The sequence below is a fragment of the Dermacentor andersoni genome, chromosome 11 (genome assembly GCF_023375885.2).
Source record: "Dermacentor andersoni chromosome 11, qqDerAnde1_hic_scaffold, whole genome shotgun sequence".
Classification (NCBI taxonomy): Eukaryota; Metazoa; Arthropoda; class Arachnida; order Ixodida; family Ixodidae; genus Dermacentor; species Dermacentor andersoni.
In genome coordinates, this window is record NC_092824.1 from 51874842 (window position 1) to 51892536 (window position 17695).

The following is a 17695-nucleotide window of genomic DNA, read 5'->3' on the forward strand; positions in this document are numbered from 1 at the left end:
ATAATGGGACGCCGCTGGCACCGGCCAGTGGCAGCGGCTTTTTGCATACATTATCGCGCGGACAAAAAGAGAGAAAAAAACGCGAGCACCGCTTTGCACTGACGGTACGAGCGAAGATGCGCTGCGCGAAACAGTCGGTCGAGAGAGAAGTTGGCGATGACGAGTGCACGAGCCCAGACAATGAACGTGGGGTGCCCGGTAGGTTAGGCTGCGTGTGTTGTTATTCGCTGCACGCACTGCGAATACAGCACGGATGCCGATGCCGGTCGGAGGAGAGGGGGGTGGAGGAGAGGGGGGGAGCAGCTCGTGCAACATGAAAGCACGCGTAGCGAAAGCGAAGAAGGCTGCTTGCTGCTCATGCGCTGGAAGCGAGCTGTCGCTGCTGCTGCTACTGCTGCATCCGTTCCTGTTTTGTTTTTGTTTTCTCTCAGACACAAAAAGGCACGGAAAGGTTAATTGGGCGGAACAAGCAGTTCGCTCGAGTTGGCCGGGGCAATCGTGATGAGTAATTTGGCGCCGGGGAGGGGGAGGTGAGGGGGGGGGGGGAGATGATGCAACCAGGAAGAAGAATCGGCGGCCAGGCCAGGGCTGCAAAATGTAAAAAAAAAAAAAAAAAAGTGCGAGCATTGAAATTGCTGCCTGCCGAGTGCGCACGAACTAGCGTGCACCCCCACAGCTGGAGGGGTAACGCAGCAGCGACGTGTTGGCCCTGCGTGCCTGAAGCCCGGAACAAAAAAAAAAAAAAAAAAAAAAAAAGTGGTCGCATGCATGGAGTCGAGACGACGACGATGATGAAGATGACAAAGTGTATACCGCGTGGTCACTTAATCGCGAGCCATCGTGGCCAATTAGCCGGAGCGGGAAAGCAGAACACAGCGCGACAGGCGTTTACGTCGTCCCCCGTAATGCTTTGTCTTGAAACTTTGTAGATGAGTCGCGCAACTTAAATGCTTACGTGTAATGAACAGAAGGAGCTTAATTTTTCGCTCTGCTTCGTTCGTGACAGGAACGACAGGAAGGGCAGGGCTAAAGACGGGAACAAATTTCTGTTTCCTTCTATGTTTACTTTTTTTCTTCCGGGAAGTAACATCGTGCGGCTTGGCAGAATAAACATTAGGTTGTTCGTCGCGGATTGCATTTGTCACTTAGCGTTCTGTATTAGAAAAAAGTTTGTCCTGTTCTTTCGCTGCTGATCTTGTATGAATACGCGGCTGGATACAAGGCAGGCGCACAATGGTATACGCGAACTCAGCGGATGTGCAATAAAAACATCAACCGGAAGAAGGCACACTTTACCACTAGACGTCTACCAAGGTTTTTAAGAATTAGTGATAGTCCAGTATATAGAACGCTGTTGCAAAATTATTGGCTACCCACCTTGCGCGAATATCCTCAAAACATTTCTGCAACGGTAGCTTGCTCCCTTTTTAATTCATTTTCATACATTTAGCCCCATCTTCCGCGTAGGGTAGCAAACCGTATGCACGTAAGGTCGACCTCCCTGCCTTTCCTTAGCTTTACCTGACTTTCTCCTAATTCCGAAACCCGCAGATTACACCACGCAGGAACCGCGTTTCCCGTATCAGTGCGGCCGAAACCAGCAGTTCGCCGCAAGTTGAACGGGCCTTGAAAGCCATTTCGCTCAATTTTCGCCGACTCGCTCTCGAGCAACTGCGAAAGCGACCATCATTCGCGCTGAAAATGGCGTCACTAGCTGCGCCGAGAGGACGAAAGCAACCCTTTCAAGACAGCAAAAGGTCCAACCAAGGTCCAGGCAGCAAGGTCCAGCAAAAGCATTTCGGTCCCCTGTTGGGCTCCCCCCACCCCCCCCCCCCCCCCCCTTGAATTCGTATCTATAGACCCTCAGTTTCGCGGAGTAGTTGGTTCTAGAAGAACGAGATGGCGCTTCCGGCGTCGAGCCGCACGTTGCCTCAGGCGAATGCGAAAACATGACCGCTTCTATACACTGCTACTTGGGCGATCGGCTTTCGCGAATGCAACTGGGTTATCGTAAACACCCTGTGCTCCATTCATGCTGCAGAATGCGGAACGGTATACGGAAGACGTGTGCTACAGTTGGCTGCATAAATAGTGACTGGCATTCTAAAGAATTTAATGAATCTGAGTGGGGCCACGTTCACGGACGGCTAATACGCAAGGGACTGCCTCTGTTGCCGTCCCTTCGCGATGCACGGTTTTCCACGAGGATAAAAAAATATTCACTCGTCCGACAGTGTTGTATTGCTATAAACTCTAAACAAAAGACTTCCACCGCGGAACGCTGCCAAGAGTGATTACCGCGCGTTGGACATTGATAGAGGGAGTAGCACCGCTTCCTGGCATAGCAATTAAGTATGTCGCACGTCATCTCAGCACAACCGCCCCAAATCACGTTCAAACTTACACCTACTGTATCGCCCACGTATTAGGAATAAATGAATGGGCGCACCCTAGAATCAATCCGCCGAAGCGTGGGCGACGGACTAGGCCGACAGCATACGAATGTACGAAGCCCAATGATTCGTGACGGTCCACAGAGTAAGCGAGTGACTAGCGATAACACGCCTTCGCTACACGCTCTGCAAAGCAGAGAACATTTGCGTTCCACCGAGCCTTGTGCGCGGCAAGAACAGATCTACCGCGACTAAGCAAACAAGCGGGCTTCGAGTGAGTAGGCAGAAATTTAACAATCAGATAGTGACGGAAGCGAGGAACGTTGCCGAGTCGGGAACGTGGCAAGCCACTGCTTCAAAGTGATCGGTAAATAAAGAAGTTCGGCAGCATTTTACACTCCTGTAACACGCGAAGGCCAAAGCCTGCTGCACACGTGGCAATGCATTAGGTTATACGCGTGGAGTCGGTCTTCTTGTAAGATATAACGAGCCGCAGTGTGAAGCAAACGTATGACGTTGTGGGTCGACCTCCTCAACGACACATGTGAGCACCTAATGTTCTATATACCTCAAGGTTATTTCGTTCTTTCTTTCGTTCTGTCTTTCTTGCCGTCTTTCTTTCTATCTTCCTTTCTTTCTTTCGTTCCTCCTTTCATTCTTTCTTTCGTTTCTTCATTCATACTCAGCCACTGCACCTTTGCTTGCTTGTGCGGGTGCGATGAAACGCTAGAGCAACTTCTGTGTCACCGCCCATCCTTTGACACTCAACGACGTACTCTACAAGCGAAACTCAACCTGCTAGATAATAGAGCGCTCTCGAAAGAAAAGATTCTTGGACCATGGCATGTGCATCCTTGCATGCAAAAGGCTACAAAAGCCCTTGTGCACTTCGTGAAGTATACTAGATTGTACGAACGCTTGTGACAGTGGAGATTCCTCGCCGACTGACTGTGAACGGCTGACTGTTATTTTTTATTTTTCCCTCTTTATCTGTTCTTCCCCTGTCCCCCTCCCTAAGGTAGAGTAGCCAACCGGGCACATCCTTGGTTATCCTCCCTACCTGTCCCTCCTCGTTTCTCTATCTCTCTATCTATCTTGCTTGCTTACGCCGCTGTGTCACTGTCCACGATATGACCCAGAAAAACAAGAACTCGCCAGCGCTTTCCAAAAACTGGACAATCGGCCGCTTTCCGTGCAACTGCTGCTGGAACACCGCCCCCATCGCTCGTGGGCCTATAAAGCGGTGCAGGCACTTTTGTGCTTCTTGAGGACGACGGGTTTGTGTGAACGTATCTGTGACTATTAGTACAATTACTACAGACCACAGGCGTCAGCTAACTCACCGTAAATTTCCTTATTTCCTTCCCTCCCCTCTCTTCATATAATATTTCCCCCTTTCCCATTCCCCCGGTGTAGAGTAGCCACCGGATGTTATTCTGGTTAACCACCCTGCCTTCCGCTTTTCTCTTTCCTTCCTTCCTACGCCGGTATGAGCCCTTCCTGATGATGAGATTCTTTTGCATCACTGGACTAGACGGAGCTTTTTTTTTTTTTTCCGGTAGCAAACGTTGCAACTCTCGGGCCCAACTCCGACGCGGCCTATTCAAATACATGTAAAACGCAAAAACGGTTTTCTGAGATTGCCCCTGGACCGATTTTAATGAAATTTGTTGCAGTTGAGAGAGAAAGTTAAATTCTAGTGACTGCCTGTAGCGGAATTCCGATTTAGGGCTTGAAATTTGTTAAAAAGGTTTTCAAATATTCGACCGTCTGAAAAAATAGAAGCACGAAGTTTAAAAATTCATTGCTCTGCATCAAGAACAGATATCGCGGTTCTGTAAACAGCTACAAGCGGACAAATTCGCTATATCATATTACATCTTACGTGAATTTGTTACGTTGGTTACAAGGGTTCTGCAAAAGCTGTATTTCCATATTACTAAATTTCTTTATTTCATGTGTAACATATCAATTTTGTCCGCTTTAGATGTACTATTAGATGCAATTGAGAGAACTGTATTATCATATTTGGTTGTTGAGCTGCAAAGTTCTAAACTTGATAGTTTCGTTTTTTGAAAAATTTCGATTTTTGACAATTTTCTGTAAAAAAAAATTGACAACATAAATAAAAAATTCGAAACCACAAGTCACTAGACTTTCAGTTTTTCTTTTAAATGCAACAAACCTCGTCAAATTTGGTGCAGTGGCTGCCGAGAAAACGAATTCTCCTTCTACATGTATCTAGATAGGAGCACCCCAGCTAAAGCTTCCCCTTAATAATGAAGAGCAAAAGACACTCATCCTGATTTAACTCAGAAGCAACAAGCCTGGTCAGCTTGGAACACAATTCTAGCGCTCGTTTGGACGAGGCCTAATGAGATTCGAAGGTGGTTACACGTCCTCAGAAGCTGTTGCCAGAGCTTCGCGTCGTCCACCCAGCCGCCGTCTACGATGCCCACCGAAACGAAGGTTTGCTGGACCGCATTCGCGCCGTGCACATGCATTGTAAAACAGGGAGGCAACGAAGGCAGCTGAGGCGATCCGTTGTTGTTTGCCGACGAGTTCCTCCTCCTCTTCCTCCTCCAGGGTTCGTGCTTCAATTTGGCGTTTCTTTTTTTTTTTCAGTGTTTCTTTCTTTTTTTTCTCTATCTTTTATTAGGTGCTCGCTGCGCTAGCGATTCTACAGAGTAAACGCAGGCCTACGTCAATAAGGTCTAAAAAGCCATTGTATTTTCTGCAGAACTTGATGCAGGAAAATATCCTGCTATACAGTGTCTACGGGAACAGCTAGCATACATGACAGTTAGCCCAACGTTACTAGACTAGACTAGTAACGTTAGTTCAGCCAGTATAGGGATGATGGGATACTACATGTGGATTTAGCTAAGTTTCATCCTTCCGGCTTCAGATAACTTCGCTTTGATCAGTCTGCGAGTTGATAAAGCTCAACAAAATCGAATTATCCGCTCGAAGGCGCGTATTTGTTTCAGTCAGGACATTTAGGTAACCTTTGTTGTTTCACTGGCTATTTCCGTAGAGGACGGAGCCGATCACTGACACACCCGTAGAGGGAGTAGAGATATGGCTACACATATTAGCCGATTCGTCGTATGCCTGTCGTCCCATGTTTAGAAATTGAGGGTCGATTGTGTCGACTGAGCGAGCCTGAAGGTGCGGAGTGTTGAGGCAAGACACGGTCAGCAAAGTCTGGAAGGAATTCCAAAGGAAGCTTCGCTTGGTAATGTAACGTTATGAATGCAGCAATTCACAAACATCATGCAGGTGGCGGGAGCATTGTTGCCTTCATGTGTTAAAAAAAAAATGTGAGTACTTGAAAATTTCAGTAAACAAGTTCACACAAAGCGTAACAGTTAAAGCAAGAACATCTGAAGCCACAAGCACGGATATCAGACAAACCCCCGCACTAGTCATTGCTCCCATGGTAGCTGGGCGATCGCAACACCACAGTTCCTCTCTAGTAATTTTAACAGGAAAACTCCAACGCTCGCAGAACGCGGCCTCCGAGAATTGCGCGCGCTAGAAGATGCGAGCGAACGCAATCTCGGAGGCCATGTCCACTGCTGCGAAACGAACGCCACACATGGCGAGGCGAGCGAGCTTCGAAGTGCCGTGGCGCGTATGTGTCGGAGTCGCCTTTCCCCGGGCGGCCGCGTACGGCGGTTAATGGGCTCCGTGTGTATACATGTGGGAAAGGCCAGAGTCCACGGCGGTTTGGCGCGCATTACGGCAGCCGTGCGTGAGCGGCGAGACGGCGCTCTGCGATGCGCTCGCGAAAAGAAGGCGCGCAGAGCGGTGGTGGTAGGAACGCCGAGCGGTTCAGCCGCGCGACGGCTGCTGCTCGTCTTCGCCTGGGCCCATTCCTGCCCCCATTCGCACGCGCTTTCCGCCGCGTCACCCTTGCCGTTTGTCTCTCGCTTTCTTTCTCTCAAAGTCTAATTCCTGCCGTCGCCGCCTCCTTTCCAGCTGGTCCTTATCACTCTCGCATACAGCATGCTGCCAGCGTGTCACACGTAGTTAGGGTGCTGCTGCTGCTGCTGCTGCTGCTGCTGCTGCTGCTGATGATGATGATGATGGTGGTGATGGTGATGATAGTGATGCTGCTGCTGATGGTGATGACGGTGATGATGATGATTTATCGGTATCCGCTTTGAAACGGGGCGGTGACAAATAGTCACCTAGCTTCCTTGATTTAATCCGGTATAGTGTACATATTTTTCATTCTAGCATTTTGGTATACATCTCCGTAATCTTTTCTTTTTCCCCTCAAAACTTCTCTAGCTACCTTGTATCGATACCATGCATGTAACGGATCCAGTCGTATCAATTTTGCACTTGCTCTTTTTTTTTTTCTTCCAGTAGTCTAAACGTTTTTTCTTTATGTCGACTACTGACCGGTTGCCGCTTCCGTTCACTTTAAATCCAAGCGCTTCGGGAAGGTGTATACGTTACCTCCGGGTCTTACTGGTTGAATGCCTTCGCCTTCCTTTAGGATGAGCTGAGTGGTCTCCGAATTTTCGCTGCAGCATACGCATGCCTCATCGTGTCGCGAATATTTGTTCCGGTGTGTTTTATGTCCTTGGGCAACCGCTCGAGCCCCAAATAGCAAGGCACTGCCCTTCGTGTCATTGTACAAAATTTCGCTTCTAATTCCTTCTTCCCATTCTTGTAAATATCCACGGTAATCTTTTTTTTTTTTTGTTTTCGTTCTTTGAATCCAATTCACCGCATCCGTTTCTCTCGCTTTCTTTCTTATGATTCCTGGTTGTCTATTTGCACTTTAAGTTACCCTGTATTTGGTTGCCAACTTTCCTGACCTTTTCCTCCTTTCTCTGTCCACGCTTTCAGGTACACATGCACTTTAGCAGCCCATTAATTTTGATACACGTTCCTGAGTCCTTCAATAAAACTAATTTTTCTCTGTGGTCCTCAGACTTCAAAAGAGGCCCAACCCATGTCACCCTGCACTGCTTCATTTGTGCAGGGTGACATGGTGCAGCCGGTCGCCCTCGGCAATAATGTGCCCGGCATCATGAGTGGCAGGAATTTTCTCTTACGAACGATGATAGCCAGAGATACTTTTGGGTAACACCGGCCCAGAAACGAGGGTGACTGACCGACGGCAAGCATTCCTTACCAACGAATATCATTGTGACCTCGGCGCTATTAAACCGATACATTCCCGGAACGGTTCGTAGAGAAGTTCGTCCGAACATGCCGATCGTGATAACGAACATGCTATCAGAGAATGCATTCTGCCTGCCGTAATATCTTCGTACGAACGGTGTGCCAATGCGATATCCGAAAGAGCGAGAAAAGAGATAACGGCAAATCGCAACCAAGTTAGCAATGAAATGCGATCCCCCACGCACGGTGCCTGTGTACGCCGTCCCTATCTGCTGAGCACGGAGGTCGCGGGTTCGACTCCCGACCATGGCTTCCACACTTCGATGGGCGCGGAATGGCAAGATCGCTAATCCACCATGCGTGACTTCGGTGCAAGTTGTAGAACACCGGGCGGCGAAGGCTAAACCAGAGCACACGTTAAGCCCCGCGTCTTGATTTTTAATACCGAAGGGTGGAGCGGAATAGCCCCCCCCACCACAACCGCTGCTGAGCGAGGCGCGTCAGTCTTCGAGTCTCGTGTGAGAAGTGATAGACTATTTATCAGTTCTTTATTTATTCACTTACCCACACTGACATTTAGGCACTACAGCGGGGGGGGGGGGGGGGGGGGGGGGTACAGATACAGCTGAGCGAAATAAACTAGAGCACTACGCATTAAATACTTTGTGCAGAAAACAAAACAAGAAGCAAAAAGGGCAAGAATGAACAAACGCAATCCATCAGGATAGTAAGGCACGTTTCCGAAATACAAAATCGAGGATGCACCTGCGGCCTTTGGTACAGCGGAAAATGGAACATCACGCAACAATGAATGGACACATTTAAAAATTCTGATCATCCGTCATTAAATAAGAGGAAAGAATCTATCTATCTATCTATCTATCTATCTATCTATCTATCTATCTATCTATCTATCTATCTATCTATCTATCTATCTATCTATCTATCTATCTATCTATCTATCTATCTATCTATCTATCTATCTATCTATCTATCTATCTATCTATCTATCTATCTAATCTGCATGCCTGCACGCCCGTTTAGCTGCAGGGAGGGTAGTTCACCTCCTCGCACCATTGCCTCACAACAACTCATTCGCTTCTAGCACGGCTACGACTAAACCTATACTATTGCCGGTGAATGCTCGTATTGGGCGGTGCTTCACAGATTGCAATGTATAACTATACGTCAGGGTATGGCGAGCTGCACTTTAGAAACCTTCTTTCCCTCCCCCATCCGCCTACCCACGTATAGAGCAGCAAACTGGACTCAGTCTGGTTAACCACCCTGCCTTTCCTTCATCCCTTCTCTCTCTCTCTTTAGTCCCGTATCTTGATTGGGCGCTTGGTGTTTCAAAGCGTTTCCTCATCATCGTCGACGTAGTCGTCGTACTCAACGTCATTGTCCAGCGACGTCCAATGCGAGTCTTGCGTGAGCTGCCTCTCTGTTGCGTGCGCGAAAATGCCCGAAATTTCATTACCCCGCCTAGTTGCCGTCCCGGACTTGCGTGACTGGCGTCTTAAACTGACTCGCTGTCGTTCTTTAATGGTCCTTTAAAGGCGAACGCCACAGGGAGAGGAAGTAAAAGAAATGGGGAAAGGCGGGAACGGCCGTTGAAACGTACACCCCCGGGCCGAAGAGAGCGAACGTCCAGTGTGTCTTCGTCGCGGACCAGCGGCGACGACAACACACGTCTCGGATGGCCAGCTCGCGCGGCAGGAGGGGCGGCCAAGCGTCCTCGCGCGAAGGACAAGGCGCGACGCGACAGCGGCGACGCGAAGGAAGCTCGCCGGCGCGTAAACGCGTCGCGGTAATTGCAGTCGGAGACAAAACGGGCCTGCCGGCCGCAGTCTTCTCGACCCAGTTTCTCTCCCGGCGGCCGATCCTTCTTCGTCTCGCGTTCGCTGCGTTGCGCGACGTTGCGCTCCTCCGACTCCGCGCCCGTGCCCGTGCGCAAGGGTTTGCAGCCCCTAAAACGGTGCAGTGCTGAGGAACCTACAGTTGACGCGAGAGGGTGAAAAAAAAAATGCAGAGTGGCGTACGCATTGTACGCAGCGTATATATATACTCTCGATAACAAACGCTCCCGAGGGCATCTCCTTGGTGTCTACGCCGATACTCAAACGCGGGGTGAACTTTGCGGTCTCTAACCTTTGATGCAGCAGAAACGCGATGTTCCGCTTGAGCTCAGCTCACAGTACAGAAGAGAGGAGGTGCCACTACGCACATCGTTAGACTACGCCGCTTATCACAAGCACATATCTAACGCTGTTCCCGCTAGTCATTTTCGTTGAAGAATGGAGAAAGCGAGTAGCGGTGGTTTCTGAAATACGAATCATTTCTCAGCAACCCATCTTTAACCGAATAGAAGTCGTATGAACACCTCTGCGAATACCCTTGTAATAATAATAATAATAATAATAATAATAATAATAATAATAATAATAATAATAATAATAATAATAATAATAATAATAATAATAATAATTATTATTATTATTATTATTATTATTATTATTATTATTATTATTATTATTATTATTAGTGCCATCAAAAACACAAAACAACATAAACAGGCCGGTCTAAGCCTCAGTTGACTTGTAGGACCGTGCCTATGAATACGATACATATGGTGAAAAAGAAGAAAAAAAATACATACATTCATGAGACATGTAGAATAAACAAATGAAGGAAGAAAACGGAGAAGACCAAGACAACATTTGTTTACAATATTTAAACGAATGAAGGTGAAGTAACTATTATGATGCAAAAAACGCTGTGGAGCTTAATTTCACCATCCCTGCTTTAATATATATTTAAGCGTAGTTTTTGAAGTCGCATTAAAAATTTCAGCTCGTAATTTGTTAAATATGTCCGGCACATATTCACAGCGTCTGGCGGCTCAATACCTTGTGGCTGAACGTGGAACTAGATACCGAACGCGTTTTCGTATAATAATAATACCAAAGAAACGAACGGTATTTTGAAACGTCGGGGTGAAGGGCAACCTACATTGCCGCGGACAGGCGTCTCGATCGAAACGAACACCCGAACTGTATTGAACGGAAGCTTCAGTTAGCAGTCGTCGGTCCCACGTGGTCTCCCTCCGAAGTACTCACCAATAACAGTCTCGTTTATCTTCGATGATCTTACGGTAGCCTGAGTCTCCTGCATCGCATGACCGATGGCGTCCTCACGCAAATCGACACTTGTAATTACCAACGTCAAGAGCCTTGCTAACAAAGATAAAGCCAGGGCGCTTGTTAGTCACTGTAGCCAGTTAAACGACAGCGAAGCAAGTGCTTCAGCTAATTAAGAATTATTATGAAACTTTTGTGAATTTCCAATGCTCTTACGAACAGCACCCGTGTTCACTACGCTGTTCATGAGGTGTTTAACAACAGTGTCCACTGGGCTGCTCCCAACGGTGTCCACCAAGCTATTCGCAATGCGAATACACTGAGAATTCGGCCTCGGTTACCTGAAGCCAGCTAACAACCTCTGCGGTTGCATGGCTGGCTATCGTGATGTGGCAAACCGTGGGTAATCGATCAATCAGCAATCGTCCTCGTGCGCGAACATCTTGGCGAACGTGGCGCCCGATAAGCTGACGTCAGTCTCGAGCATTCGAAATGTTGCGCAGTTTCGTCGGAAAAGGACACAACCCTCTTCCGTCGCTCCCGTTCTTTCTTTCTCCATCAGCAAGCGCAGCATCTTTGACCCCGCATGCCGTGATTGCGCTGCATTAAAGTGGTTAAACTGCTGCCCTCTGTGGCACACAATTTACCGAGCAACTCCTGCGGAAGCCGTTTAAAGCGGAAGTCAGCCTTCTAAGGGGTCCGCTTCAGCGTCGACGCAAAGCGTTTGCAATGCGGTCACTGGCTGAGCTTTCGCTTCACAGCGTTGTCAAGCGAGACGTTAAAAATAACTGTAGCAATTAAGTGCAGTCAAAGTCACTAGGGCTCGCACTCAGAAAAAAATTAATGTTCTCGTGGTAAATGTGTTTTGTGATAGTAGACGCTAGTCAGTCGGGATGTCGCACATGTCATTAGTGGAAGCGGTCAGTCAATTGGCAAGCGACACTTAACGAACGTAAGGATACGTGAATTTGGTCCCGTGTGCTTTAATTCTGGTACACTTGGCGTGATTCGAATTTTAAAACAAAGAGGCTATTTCGTTCTCGAAACTTGCACCTTACGAAGGTGGAATTGTTTCTTCTTTATTGCCTGTTTCATAACGCATACACAATTCACAGCAATTCTCCGCCGCGATTTCAGAAAAAAAGAAAGAAATGTCAGAACAAGTCAACGTGGGGGTGTACCTTGTCTATGGATGTTAGTTTAAATATACTTAATGGCTGCAAGCTGTTCAAAGGTTGGTCACCACTCTGGTGGTTCGCTGGGCGCTTCATACACTTCGCGAATGAACAAGAGAGATAGATAATTTAATTGAAAGAAGGCAGAGAGGTCAGCCTGAGCTAACGCGCTCTAGCTTGCAAAACATTTTATACAAAATATTCTCTGGCCGGTTTTGCGTTCACACCTTTATTACGCACCGCCATACGTGCTTTCCACGCGCTGTGCATGCAGAGTAGCATCACCGTGTCACATGACACGCCTTCTGTCTCTTCAAAAGGTAAAAACCAGATTCCAAAAGGCGTTAATGGGAATTCTTTCTTTACAGTCCTTTGTAGAATGTCCCAAAGAAAGACTGAGTCCCTGCAGAAAGTGGACTTGTTTCTAGCAGCTGAAACGAACTTTATAGCCCGTTCCCATACCGCCTCACCAATTGCGCTGGCTGTTCGGCGCTGTAAGACTTACTTCGCCGTTATAGAGTGTTGTTGTTGTTCACAAGTCTCTCATGGCGTCTCCAGAGACTGTATTCTCTACTTATCACTTTCCAGGATGCCCTTACTTTTGTGTGACGCATCTCCTTGGGCGACGCCTCATTGGAGCGGCAAGCGTTCTTCGCGACGGCTTGGCCAATCAGCGCGCGCTGAGCGTGACGTTGCCGAAAGCGGTCTCCCAAGAATACGACACCAGTCTGTTTAAAGTTACGTCGCGCTTAGGCGGGACATTACGTCATCCAAATTTTGCTTATTTCACCCACTCTGAAGGTATGCTGCCGCGTACTTAGATAATTTACCGACGCTAAGTTCTGCCCTAGGTTTTTCTTTTAATGTTAATCAGCATTGTGTTTAGTAATCATCATCACTTGGTGATGATTTCACCCGTATAAAAGTCAAATCGGGTGGCAGTGTATGCACGTGCTTCGGACCTCTCCATCTGATCCCACACGTTAAATCTATTTATTATGTCCCAAGTTTACTTGTAGTCAACGGCCTTTGCCTTTACACGCGCATCAGGACACCTCTAGTTCACGTCGCATATAATCACTGGAGCACCCACACTGCACATCCAGTTTCATTCTTTTTTTTTTTTTTTTTTGCGAAGTGCACGTGACCGCGAAGTGCACGTGACCGCGAAGTGAATGCAGCATGTCGCTGTCACAAAATGCGAGCACGAGGGATGTATATGCTGAGGGAGATATAGAGAGACATCCGAGTACAAGTTGTATGTGAAGGCCGGACATGCAACGAAGTTGTGGAAATTAGACGCAGAGTGAAAGCAAGCATTCCCCCTGTATCCATTATTGTTCACGTTTTATGCTAAGGGCATGAAGACATGACTGGAAAATTGTGAATTATGCTTTGATTTATCTTGTATCCGTAACGGGTATAGGATGTAAACGAAGGTTCCTGGGCTGATGCGCACGACAAAGTGCTATTACCATGTAATGCAATATATATTTAGAGAGACTTGCAAATGTCTGCGGCAATGAAGCGAGAAATCTGGGCCTTAAGTTTGAGAATTGTGATCTTTAACGAAGAGACGAGTAATGACTGGCTATCAGTTTCAATAGCAAGTCACACCCATAAACAAGCAAGATAAATACCTAGGTGTGTACATAAACGAAGGAAAGACTTAATCAAGCATCCACAAAGGCAATCTAAGAGTGAATGGGAAGCGCAATGATGCAATAATTAAACACAGAGCACTTTTGAAGCTACAATAAATATGAGGTAGTCCGAGAAATCTAGAAAGGCGCTGACGTTCGCAAATGCGATTCTGTGCCTAAAATTAGACATTTTGACAGGATGAGAAGTTAACCAAACATCGGTGGGCCGGTTGGCTTTGAGGGTCCACGGTAAAACCCAAAATGAGGCAGTGCAAGATTCCATGGGTTTGGTCTTTTCTTTTCTTTTTTTTTTGGAGTCAGAGAAGCGCAGAGGAAAACTAGTATTGAAGAAAGACTCGGGAACATGGATGAAAAAGAAATTGAACAATAAAAAAAAAAAAACGCGCTGCTAAAGTGCGCACTTATATATCGCAAAAGCACGGACGCAGAATGAAGGAATAGGTCAGGAAAGTTGGCAAGTAGGTAGAGAGTAATTGAAATGTATAAATAGACAGGCAAGACTCATAAAAAATAAAGTGAAACAAACAGAGAGAGTAAAGTGGATGCAAATGATGGGAACAAGAAGAACACAGATTTATAGAAATGGCAACAAAGAAGCTAGAAAGGTGAGTACATAAGTGCGATAACACGAAGGGCTGTGCACTGTTATTTGAGGCCCTAGCTAATTGTCTAAGAACAAAGAAACATACGGGAACAAATATCCGCAATATTCGCATGTGCCTGCTGTAGCGAAAATCCGGGGACAACTCGGCACATCCTAATGGAATGCGAAGGGATTCAGCCAGCGAGGCCCGTAGGTAACGTACACGTTCAGAAGCGCTGATATTCAAAGCAGATGGAAGCATTATCCCGTCAGCAGTTGAGATAAGCAAGCGACGTTCAGAGTACTGGTACAAAAAATAAGCAGGGACAAAACTGACAGGTCCCGATTCGTTACAGGCACAGGTAACGGTACAAGGTATACGTATAGAGGTTTTTAAGGAAGAGAGAAAAGATTAAGGATACATAGACAAAATGCTAGACTGATAAATATCTATGGATTACTTGATTACCTCAGGCAGGCTCAGTGACTATTTGTCACCGTTTTGTTTGGAAAGGAATGTAAATGAATCATCATTATCATCATCATTATCATTATGAGACTGCGTTAAATTATGATCGAGTCGGTACGCTAGAGTTGTTTGCATAGAGGCGCGAGCAAGTTGTGAAGCTGAATGCATCACAACTTCGCCGCCATTGCGGCTGTCGCCAGGTGGACCGTAAGAGAACCCTACAAACCACATTACTTGACCGTTTTCGTACTAGATGATATTACTTTCTTAAGTGTGGTCTATTCATCGCACATCACGGAGATGTGATCTGTTATCCGCTTCCGCAAAAGAAAACTTGCAGATTTGTTTTGTCTGCAGTCGGGACCGTATTTGTTTTACTCTGCGAAGCAGCAACATCCCGGCGAACCGAGTTTGAGAGTTGTCGTGCAACGCACGACACCTCAAGGTCCTCCTCACGACAAGGTCCTGCTCACGGGCAGACCAGTTTAGCAGACATAAGCAGAGACAGGATTTTTCCTGCATAATGTCTGCAGGGCGGTTTATCTTGAAGGACGGGCCCAAAGTTTCTGGAACGATGTCGCAACGGAGCGACAACTCTGGCAAAGCACAAGTCAACAAACACCTCCTTGGCCAAGCGGCGTCAGCGGTTCCTACACCGTACGTTACGTCACACAGACGCGCGCTCTGTGTAGTACACACTAGCTCTGTGCGAGATGGGCTTAGTAGCGAACGCGACCGACCGCGATCTTCAACGCGCGGCGCCGCCTGCGGCGCGAAATTCAGTGAGAGCGTTTGCCCCGGTTCTCTCGCCCTCCCACTCTCCAGACACGCTTTCGCATCATCGAGGCTTCTGCACAAACGGGCAGCGCGCCCGTACACACCTACGAGCAGCTTTGTGTGGCGTCAATAACCGAGCTCGTTTGTTACGCGGGGTCTCGAGGGAGCGTGTGTACAGTTGTACGTAATGACTGCCGGAGGTCGGTCAGGCCTCGCCCCCCCCCCCCCCCCCCCTTCCGAATGTGCGCGCCGAGACGAGGGGAGGCGCGAATCGGAACATCATCTACCGCGAGAAGCATCGACATTCATCGACGGTATAATACCAGCGGGACAATCGCAGAAGCAGGAGCGGAGGAATGCCGGGCGCAGCGCGGCGAATGTACAACGAAGCAACAACAAAAACGAAACAAACAAACAAAAGTAGAGAGACAGAGTTGCCCGGAAGACGAAACGGCGACAAGGTCGCCGCGTTTATCGCGTGTGCGCGCGTGAACTGGCGTTCACCGGTCGGCCGCGCTCTTCGTTCGATTAAGTGAGCGCGGAGAAAGCAAGGAGGGAAAAGTAGAAAGAAAGAAGGGAAGCCGGGCACCCGAATTCTATCGTCGCAGCGAGAGCACAGCCCGCGGCGGCGACCGACGTCTCAAGCGCGTCGCCATAGGACGGGCGCGGGAGGTGTGAGCGCCAGTTCGCTGAAGATTTCGCAGTAAATGTTTTCGCCCTTTGACCTGCTCCCGTCGTCGCTATACGTATAGGTGCGCCTTCGTTGTCTGCGCTTTTACGTGCAGCGCTGTGTCTATGGTTTCGAAACGAAGGTTAGGCGTCCCGATATCTGGCGCTATCACAGGATCACCAAGAACACTGGACTGGGCAGTTGCCGGCGGATTATTATCTGGCTAATATATTGCAGCAATCGTTCTCGCGATAGTCAGTTCGTACTTAACGCAATAGGGTTCGCGTTTGGATTATCACCTTTCCTGCATGTCTTCTTGACGCTACGGTTGCTTCTTTTATATCGATTTTATATTTTTATTGTTTTTTATAACATATCCTAAACTCTTAGGCAAAGTTACACCCTTTGGCTTGCCCCTTCTGCCACACAACAATAATCGTTATCTGCCTTCATGCGTTTCCCTTCTTTAACGCTGCGAGCCCGGAACTTTCCAGTAACGAACGGCACGCGCGTTATTAGAAGGGGCACTCCAAAGGGTGTAAACTGTTCTATGCTGATAACGCGCGTGCCGTTCGTTGCTGGAAAGTTCCGGGCTCGCAGCGTTAAAGAAAGGAAACGCATCAAGGCAGATAACGATTATTGTTGTGTGGCAGAAGGGGCAGGCCAAAGGGTGTAACTTTGCCTAAGAGTGTATAGTATCATTTTAGCACGGAAGTGCATATGTGCGAAGCCCTTGCTTGCGAATTTTTCTTTGTTGATTATTTTCGAGGGTTGGTGTTCCATTTCATCGCTTCTTAATGGGGTGGGTGTTGGGAAAGGGAGGATAGTATTGGCTTCTGCGAATTGGTGCGCCCGGCTCAAGAGTAGCCCCTTTCCCCAAGTGTCAGCAAGTAAGAAATAATAATATGGCACTGCCACTATGTCTGTACGTTTGTGTGAGTCGGCTAGAAAAAAAGACCTGGTTAATAATACAAACGTTTTTATGATACCCCCATTAAATGATTGCGCTAGAGTTTGATGTGCCACGATTGTGCCACGTTTTAAAGGGAAAGCTTTACTGGCCGCGAACTTGCGATTTCGCCTTGGCCGTGCTCCGAGGAGGCACGTGATGTCACAACGCGTTCCTCGTCGTTGCGCTCGCCTCCGCTCGCTTCGCCAGCTGCGTCGCATGCCTGATAACATGCCGAAGGATTGAAAAGGAGAGCTCGCGTGCGCCGCAACCACAGCTGAGGCGGCAGTATGGGCGGCGACAATTCTGATAAGCAGGAGGAGGCCTGGAATCGACATCGGAACGAGATGAAGAGGAAACGAATCGCCCAGGAAACAGACGAACAACGCACCGAACGACTGGCTAAAAGCCGCAACATAGCTAGACAACCAGAATTCAATCAAGATTAACCAAGGCTAACCATACTATGCCTTAGCTTTCGCTACGTATGTGCTGGCATATCCGAGCCGACGACATAACCATATGGAGTGCCAAGGGCAATGTAGGACAGAAAGAGAGCAGATTACAGGAAAGTTTATATGTTGTAGAGAACACACTGAAAGACATGAGGTTGAAATGCTCGGCAGCCAAATCAGAACTCTTAGTCATTAAGCATCGCAGAAAGGGTCGTAAACCAAGAGGTTACATTCCGGAAGATGAGCCAAGAGTCTGCTTATACGTATACTCATGA